Here is a 9,138-nt window from a genome sequence, read left to right as displayed (position 1 = left end):
GTTTAAAATGGCAACCATATTGGAATAATTTACTTCAAATTTGTCCAGGGCAATTTTTAAAGATAAATATTTCAATCTAGATTAATAGTTTAATGGTACTGTGATGGCACCAGTTTTTTTTTTTTTTGCATATATAATTTCTGAAGTAAATTTTTGAATCACTGATAAAATATGTTCACTCCTATTTACATATTGCCAGTCACATATCCATTAACGTGTATAAAATATAGGTTTGTTATGGCAGTAAACTCCTTATGTTCAGAATTAAAATGTAGCTATTTTTGTTAACAACAAAATACTTCAGCAGTTAAATTGATTTCACATATCAAACTAAACAAGAACTGATACTCCTTATAATTAACATCACACTATTTGAGATTCCCCCTTCCATTCTGAATATTTATTTAAATAAGATAAATAGTCAAAATGTCAATAAATCCATACAGAATTCAAATATATTCCCTGTCTTTGTGATTTTAAATGTATACACATTTCCAAAGATTTCAGGCATATATGAGCTACAGTCACAAACATTTAAATAGCACTTATTACCAATTAATAAGGCTATCCTTATTTCTCTTATGCAGGGAATGTTTGCCTATAAAGTAATTTTAATTTTTCTAGCTATACAGAAACCAGAGGGATTAATATATTCCTACTTCACCGAGGACAACTCTGGGAGAGAGAAAGTCTCTGCGTATCCACGCAGTGCGGGAGACTGAATTTACCACAGGATTGTTATTTTTCACGGTAACTGTTCCTCTGAACTAGTTAAACACCCGATTCTCTCTCTCTCTCTCTCTCTCGGAATGCACTGTTTTAAAGTTCCCGCCTCCCCGCTTCCTCCCTCTTCTACTCGAGAAGCCACCTTGCGGCTTAGAAATCTCCCGCCCTCCCGGTAAGGAATACAGTACAGTACTGTACTTTAAAACCCCTGCTCCTCCGGAGGGATATCCCGCCCTGCTAACGAGCAAGGACGTTCACAGGACGGGACGTCCCTCAGGACGAGCAGAGGTTTTAAAATATTGATTATCGGGAAGGCAGGAGAAAAGGCTCCGGACAAAAGGAATAAAAGAATAAAAAAACAAAAACAAATAAAAAGATAGAAACATGGTGGCACCTTAGGTTTATATTTCTTATCTAACTTTATATTTCTTTATATTTCTTTATAAAAGATAAAGACGAACGTTACATATTTTTAATGTGAGCGTTCATGGACAAGTCCTCTTCCTCAGACATAAGAGAAAAAGACATAAGGGAAAGTCTCTCTCTCTCTCTCTCTCTCTCACACACACACACACACACACACAGACACACACACAGACACACACACACACACACACACACACACAAAAACCAAAATTGAAGCAGAACTTTTCCCATGTGGCTGAACTCCAGGCTTATGACAGTCATAGTATATTATTTATAGATTTATTTTTATTATTTGCTGTATACACTGCTTTTCTCCTCACGGGCTATAGATTGTACAAGGGGAAAGGGCTTCCTAAATTAGACACAAACAATGGTTAAGAGGTTATTGTTTCCTTTCTGACAATTAAACATAGTCACACCCCATAATACTAAAATGCCCTCTAGCCAGCTGTGAATAAAGACCACGTCAGACACAGAAGAGAGGTCCCCATATTTCCCTTGTTGAATGATCACAGTCCTGTATGCTCAGCTCACGTGTGTACGTAGATAGATAACAGGCATTTGTACCTGCTGTCTCTTCTGCCTGGCTTATATTCATTCAGCCTGAATAGAAGCTATGGCTAAATAAATGGTCAATTATTATCTTATTTGTGCATTAATTTTATTTATTTTATTTCATTTTATTTAATATATTCTGTTACAGCAGCTCCACTGGTTGCCAATCAGTTTCTGAATAAAGTTCAAAGTGTTGGTTCTTCTAACCTATAAGGCGCTAAATGACTGGGTCCAAGCTAACTCAAAGACTGTGTCTCCCATTATGAGACTGCTTGGATGTTGAGCTCATCAGGCCAGCCTTTCTCTCAGTCCCACCACCTTCACAGGTTCAATTGGTGAGGACACAGGAGAGCTCCTCCTCTGTTATTTGTCCCAGACTTTTTGACTCCCTCTCACAGGAGGCCAGGCTGGCCCCATCTTTGCTGTCCTTCATCAAGCAGGCAAAGGTCTTTCTCTTTAGGCAAGGCTGTCTCTTAATGACTGGCTGCTTGAGTGGGTTCTTTTAATGGGAGTTTGAATGCTTTTGATATGTGGAGTTGGACAGGAGACACATGTGTGTGTGCAAAAAGAAAGTCTGGGAGAATGAGAGTCAGTGTGTTGTAGTGGACAAAGTATTGATCCAGACTTCTGGAGACCTGGGTTCAAATAATGATAGACCACCCCTTGAACATTTCAAATGCTTGAAAACCCTACTAGTGTCTCTGTAAGACAACAGCAGCTTGAGAGTGTATAACAATAAAAATAACAAGCACAGAATACTTTACAACCTCATTTGATAGTTGTATCAACTAGTTTGACAGTTGATGGCTTAGTTGTCAGTGTAAAGGAACAGAGCCCTTAATCCTTACCAGAGGTTGTCTTCCAAGGCCCCTTAGGTAGAAGCAATAAGAGTTTACATTTCTTTTTGTGATGTATACATAGTCCATTTCAACAACACTTTAAAAGAACCAACAATTTAAAGTGGATCTCTTTTTAAAAACCACTAGAGGTCCCTTCTAACTCAAAATTGTGTTTGATTGAGTCATCCTGATTATGGGAATAAAGTGCCCAAATATAGGAGTAAGTTTTGGAAATGAAATTATTTATATCTACACAGACCAGATGTCCCCTTTTGCTTCAGGTTCAATTAACAACCCCTTCGTATTTCCTAGAAGGTCTTCTGGGAGTGCAACACATACTTGACTTTGACCTGGAGATGCTCCAGTATTTATTTATGTATTTATTTGGCTTATTCTTAACAGTTCTGATCCTGGTGTCCTCAGTTGCCTCTCTCTCTCTCTCTCTCTCTCTCTCTCTCTCTCTCTCTCTCTCTCTGTATGAGGAGGCAGTGGTGGGTGGGAGAGGGGAAGAGCTGTCTGAGGCAGCTGCTTAGCAGCTCCCTAAGTAAGGATGAGCAAGAACTTTCTCTTCATTTCCTCCTAACACCAGATCTATGACTCATGACAATGTAAAACCTACCAGATGCTTTCAAAAGTGTCTTTTCCTCTCTACTTTTTTTGTTTGCTTGCTTGCTTTTCCTGGGTCTTGTGAGAATAAGAGGGGAGAGAGGGAGAGGCAGCTGTGGCTTTGCTGAGAGGTGCAAACAGACAGAGGGAAGATAGGCATGCAGTTTCTTCAAACAGAAAATAGCATACTTCAGGATTATATTGAGTGGTAAATCACTCCTTCCCCTCCTCTCTTCTGCTGTGGCTGCAGCATGTAGTTTCAAAGACTTTGAGTGAAACCCTTTGCTTAGAATAGTAGGTTGCAATAGTAGGTCCATTGACTCCATGGGGATTTGGTGAGTCAGCTCTTCTTTAAGTTCCATTGATTCAATGGACCTACTTAGTTGTAGCTTACTGTGTTAAGATTTCAACTGTTAGTGCATGATTTGAACAAAATAAGAAAACAGTAATGCAGATATGAGTACAGTATTCGAATCTTCTTTTGTATCCAGTTCTGTATTTTGGCTACTCGCAGGACAATGGATCTGGAGATACTGTGCCTTCTTGGGCTGTGAACTAGTAAGTTCCTATTGTGGGTGCTGCTTGTTAAATGTTGGTTGGTTGGCTGTGGTAACTAATTACCAACCAACTAATTACCAACCAACTAATGGTTGGTTGGTAATTTTTACTTCATTACACTCTTCAGTCCCATCAACTGCTAGGCAAATCAACAATCTAGCATTTAAAAGCGCTTTTCAAACAATTCCACAAAAATCACCAGTTTACAAACAATAGCTAAAAGGCAATGACAATGAATTGGGCCTTTTTGGTGGTGGCTCCAGTCTCTGGAACAAGTTACCCACTCAGTTTTGCCAGGCTCTTTCTCTCCTTATGTTCAGGAAACTGGCAAAAATGAAATGATTGAAAGCTGCGTTCAACAACTGGCTTCCAGAATGCTGTGTTTTTTTCCATTTCTTTTTTATTTTTGAATGAATATTAGACATTATAGTTGTGTATTTCCATATTGTTTGAATCCATGTTGTTATGTATTGTCCTGTGGGGTTTTTAATTAGAAATGGGGACAAACTGCCAGTTCAGTGTGGTTTATGCTGGTTTGGCCAATAGCCACACAGTCGTTTTGTGGTTCGATGCCACACCCCTTCCTTCAGGCACCCACTCTTCATATTTTCCCCCTTGATTGTTCCTCCCCTCTAAACTGTGCCCTGGGTCAAATCCCCACTCACTCTGCCCTAATTATAGCCTTTCCCAACACCTGGCAGTTCTAAGAGAAAGGGTTACAGAATGCTGGAACTGACTAGAATTAGGACAGAGACCAAATAATGGAGAGAAGTTATGACATGGTTGCCAGACAACTGTTTACCTCATGGGAGGGAGTGTTGGTTTACTATTTCCAGCAACTATTGCAAAAAAGAATGTGGAATTTTTCTTTTCTTTTAATTTTGTAAACAAGTTCAACAGATGTTTCCAGCTTTCAGTTGCAATGTAGATTTGTATCTGTTTTCCCCCCTCTAAAGCATATATTAATTAACCTCCAACCATTGCTAATACATAGGGTTCTTGCTTTGTAGTCTACACAGCACCCCCCAAATTAGGACACCGTTCCTAAACTATGGATTTTAGTAGTTAGGGCATTGGATCTTATTTGTACGGCATATTCAGAGACAGGTTTGGCCCCTGAACAACTGATATTGATAAATTTTCAGTAGTGCTCATACATTAAATACCCAAAAAGGTTGGTTGGTTCTAGGTCAAATGAGCTGGCCGCTATTACTCTCAGAGATTTTCCTTGCCAAACCTGAACCTTGGATGCTTTTCAACACAGAGTAGAAACACAACACAGATGCCTGAAAATGAAACTGTCTCATGGTAAGCACATACAGTATACCATTTACCATGTTTTTGCCCTAGAAGCTATGAGAAAGCACCAGCAAAACAGCCCTCTGTCTGAACATTTATTTTATGACAAGTTCATTAGTTATCACAGCTACTGCATGCAATAGCTGTGCTCGGCATATATTCATAGCAATATTATTCTTATTCCACACTTCATACATGATAATATTATTGGAGTTTTGTCTGCAGCCTGGCGTGCTACTTGTAATTTGTGTGACTGAGAGGGCCTTTCGTGGGCTGGGTGTGATCTTCTCTCAATCCAGCATTAACCAATTGTTCCTTCCCATCTCTGGATTCAAAGCGAGCCCCATCTTTCTGTTGAGTGTTTACTTTTCCTCTTTTTCCTCAGTTGGAAGCAGTTGTTTGTTTGCTGTTTATCTGTTCAGTTGGTTGCTAAGTATGAGTGCAGTAAAGAAAGTAGTATAAACAAGTCTGTAATTTCAAGCAACTGTAAGTAATTTGTTAAATTATTTCCCCTACAAATGTCTCAGATTGAATTATTGAGACCTTAAGTGTCAGTTAATGAGAAGGGAGTGGTCTCTGGGGAACCTGAAGTTATTCTTCTCTATGGATCTCTGTACTTGTACAGCAGCAAAAAGGAATTTTACTAGAATTCAGAACTCTGCAACAAATATACCTTCTGTTTTCTATTAAAGGAGTGTTCCCATGTAGGAGCAGTACTGTGTATCTCGGCCTAGACAGATGCATCAGCACAAACACCAGTTTTTGTTTGTCACCTAGAGAGAACAGAAGATTTATTTATCCATTACATTGCATAGACTATATATAGTGGGCAGAATCCACATTTAGGCACGTACAGAAATGGCCTTCCCCATGGTTATCCCTCCATCCTTCTGAAAAGGCAGAGGATGGTGAGCAGGATGGATCAAGCTGTAGTGAAGGGGAAACCTGCAAAAACTGAGTGAGGGTGCTCCTATAAGTATCAGTATTATCCACCCCAGTTAGATCCTCGATCCAAGCCATTATGTTTATATCCCTACTCTCTTCCTTCATTCTCCATTCAGTCAAGAATTCTGGCTTGGTAGAAATGAAGCCATTACAGTGACTCAGAGGAGCTAGGAGGACAAATGTGAGATTAAACCTCACCCTCTTAAACTCAGTTAAGGCATGAAACAGACTAAAGGCAGTTTTGCAATTAGGAGCTTCCTTAAGATGCAAAGAGCAGCTGATTACAAGTATCTTGCAGCAGTGTTTTGCAACTTTACAAGTTACAAATTAGCTTACTTTTTTAAATGATTGGTCAGTAGGAGTTGAACACTGGGCTGTTTCCATGCTGATTGTACAAACACAGCAGCTTTGAAGAATGTGTCCCTTTGAAGAATGTACTGAAGCCTTAGGTTGGGCAATATCTTTATTGGATCACTAAAAAGTTACAAATAAATTCTCCAGAACTTTCCATTGGGTATAAAACTTGGGGATAAGTCTAATATTTGCCCCATGAAGAGTTCTGGAGAACTCACTCATCTTTCTTGAAACTTTTTAGTGATACATAAGGTCATTGCCCAATTTCACACTTTGTTGCTTTGAATAGATCACAAGGCCATTCTTTGCATGTGAAGGGTGTGTTTAACCTCTCCAGTACCTTAGGATTCCCTATTCACAATGTATCTACTTGAGTCTTTATCTGGAAGAGGATCACAGGAATTTGGTGTCAAATGTATTTTTGCTCAAACTAAAGGGTGGTTAGGAAAAAAAGAGGAACAGTAAAGTAGATGTATTTCCCACCAATGATTGCTATGCAGAGCAAGAAAGAACTAAGGATACCTACAGGTATTTCAAATTCCAGGACTAGGAGCATTATTTCAGCACTTCTGAGCTTGAAGTTTTTAATGTATATTATCTACTTGAGCACTTTGTTTTGCTTTGTTTATTTGGTCTGCTGTTTGTGTTAGCTGTACTTCTTGGCAAGTATTTTCAACAAAATGGAGTAAATATCTTGATGTTGTTAAAAGAGAGTTTTCTACAGCAAGCACGTGAATTCCTCTGGAAAAGATACATGCTGATTTCATCAACAACCATTTCTGCTAGAGCACCTGAACGGGGTTTAAACATGTTATATGCTACAAGTCATTTATTAGAAAAGTTAGTATTTTGTACCACAGTTCTCAGAATTCCTCATTCAGAATGGCTAGCTTCTCTAATAACTGATTTGAATTCCAATCCTGGTTATTTTTCCCCATACCAAGTATGCAACTGTTTCTGTACTTCTGATTTCCAAGGTGATGAGAAAGATCCTTAGTTGCCTAAATATGTGAAATATGTAACAGTCAGTCACTGAGATATTACAAAATACATCAGAATAAATAAAATGCAAGACTAAACATTTGTGAAATTGGTCTAGTCTATCAATAGTGGGTGGAATGAAGATGAGAAACATATGGACATATGCAGATAATAGTTCCTTCCACTCTTGATTTGATTATTATGCGCTAAACATCTTGTAAAGTGCTTGCATGGACAATGCACTGCGCTCCTTTGGGAATAGCAAGCCGGCGTGTAGGCCTTGAAGCAGTGGTGGGATTCAAATAAATTAACAACCGGTTCTATGTCCTAATGATTGATTGATAAATAAATAAATAAATAAATAAATAAATAAATAAATAAGTAAGTAAGTAAGTAAGTAAGTAAGTAAGTAAGTAAATAAATGAATAAATGAATAAATAAATAAATAAATAAATAAATAAATAAATGCCCAGGACAGTGGGATCTGATGAGGGTTTCTTCCATAGTGGTCTCCCTACTGCCTATTATCACAACTACCTCTCACATGATTAAGACATCTGGATAACTGTACTGTATCTCTTTGGGCATACCACTGCTGTTACCCTCACCATGGGCTTGTGCCAAAAACGCACACACAAACACACACACCTCACAGTGAGTGCTTATGACCAAGTTTGACAGAGAACTGACACATCTTTCCTTTACCTCCAATTTCGCCCTATAGCTCACCAGTAAAAATTACTTCCCTCCCCTTTCCTGCTCCTGAAATGACTGATAGCTCAGTTTGTTGTTAACTGGAGGCCAGCTTTGCACACCTGCAGAAGTTGCTGCTGACAAATCCATTAAAGCTGTTAATCAAATTTCTATTCCAAAGAACTCGACCTCTCCATTTCTCCCCATATCAAAAATCAAGGAACTGTCATACCCTAGTGACAAACCCTGTCACATCTGCTCTGTGGATCTCTGTACTTCTACTGCAACACACAAAGGAATTTGACCAGAAATTTAAAACTTCAGAAGATTCCTGGTGAAAAGAATGTGAACAACTGCTCTTCCAGGTGTAGGGATTTACTTTTATTTTATTTATTTATTTATTTATTTATTCAATTTCTACCCCGCCCCTCTAGACAACGTCTACTCGGGGCGGCTTACAAACATTACCTTACAAAATATCTACAGGGCCCTTTGGCATTACTGAGCATGCGCGCGCGCACACACACACACACAAAATAAGTCTTTTTGAAAACCAGAATTAGAATTCTAGCTTCTTTGGGAAGAAGAAGGAGGTGGACTTTGCAACTTACAGACTTTGCGGCAAAAATTGAGACCAGGGGCAACAGACGTTGCTCACCCCTGCTGTACATAGATATTATATTTAAATTATTCAAGAGAATTATGCTTCTCATAAGTTTCCTTAAACTGCTGTTGTGCTACACAAAACTTTAATTTGCTAAAACCCAGTCTGTGTCTAAAATATAGAAAATTAGACACATTTTTCTCCCCATATCTGCACACATGGGAAAATAGTAAAAGCGCATAAGAACCTAAGAGGAGCCCTGCTGGATTAGGCCAAGGGCCCATCTCAGTCCAGCATCCTGGATCTCTCAGTGGCCCCATCAGATGCCTCTGGGAGCAAAGAGACAACTAGACGCCTGTCTCCTGATCCCCCTTCCCTGCATCTGGAATTTGAAGGGACCTTCCTTTTAAGCCTGGAGACCTCAGCAACCACTGCCTCAGGGTCAAGCCTGTAGTTATGCAGAGTGTGACAACTACCTCATGTCATGAAATGGCAGGAAATTATTAGTAACTTAGGGTTACTTGTTGTATTTTTACTGACAGAATTGGGGAG

At 39.0% G+C, this 9,138-nt stretch overlaps 1 long non-coding RNA gene across 1 annotated transcript; it reads right to left on the bottom strand.

Moving 5' to 3' along the window:
• Window positions 1-5,048: 5,048 nt before the first annotated feature.
• LOC144583670 (uncharacterized) lies at window positions 5,049-5,786 on the bottom strand. Its single transcript, XR_013537594.1, has 2 exons — window positions 5,683-5,786; window positions 5,049-5,438 (listed from the first exon to the last, which is right to left on the bottom strand). It is a non-coding gene; the product is annotated as an uncharacterized LOC144583670 (long non-coding RNA).
• Window positions 5,787-9,138: the final 3,352 nt, after the last annotated feature.

This window comes from Pogona vitticeps, chromosome 6 (genome assembly GCF_051106095.1).
Source record: "Pogona vitticeps strain Pit_001003342236 chromosome 6, PviZW2.1, whole genome shotgun sequence".
In the NCBI taxonomy this organism is placed as follows: domain Eukaryota; kingdom Metazoa; phylum Chordata; class Lepidosauria; order Squamata; family Agamidae; genus Pogona; species Pogona vitticeps.
Note: the sequence above shows the minus strand (reverse complement) of the source record. Positions and strands in the feature narration are given on the sequence as shown.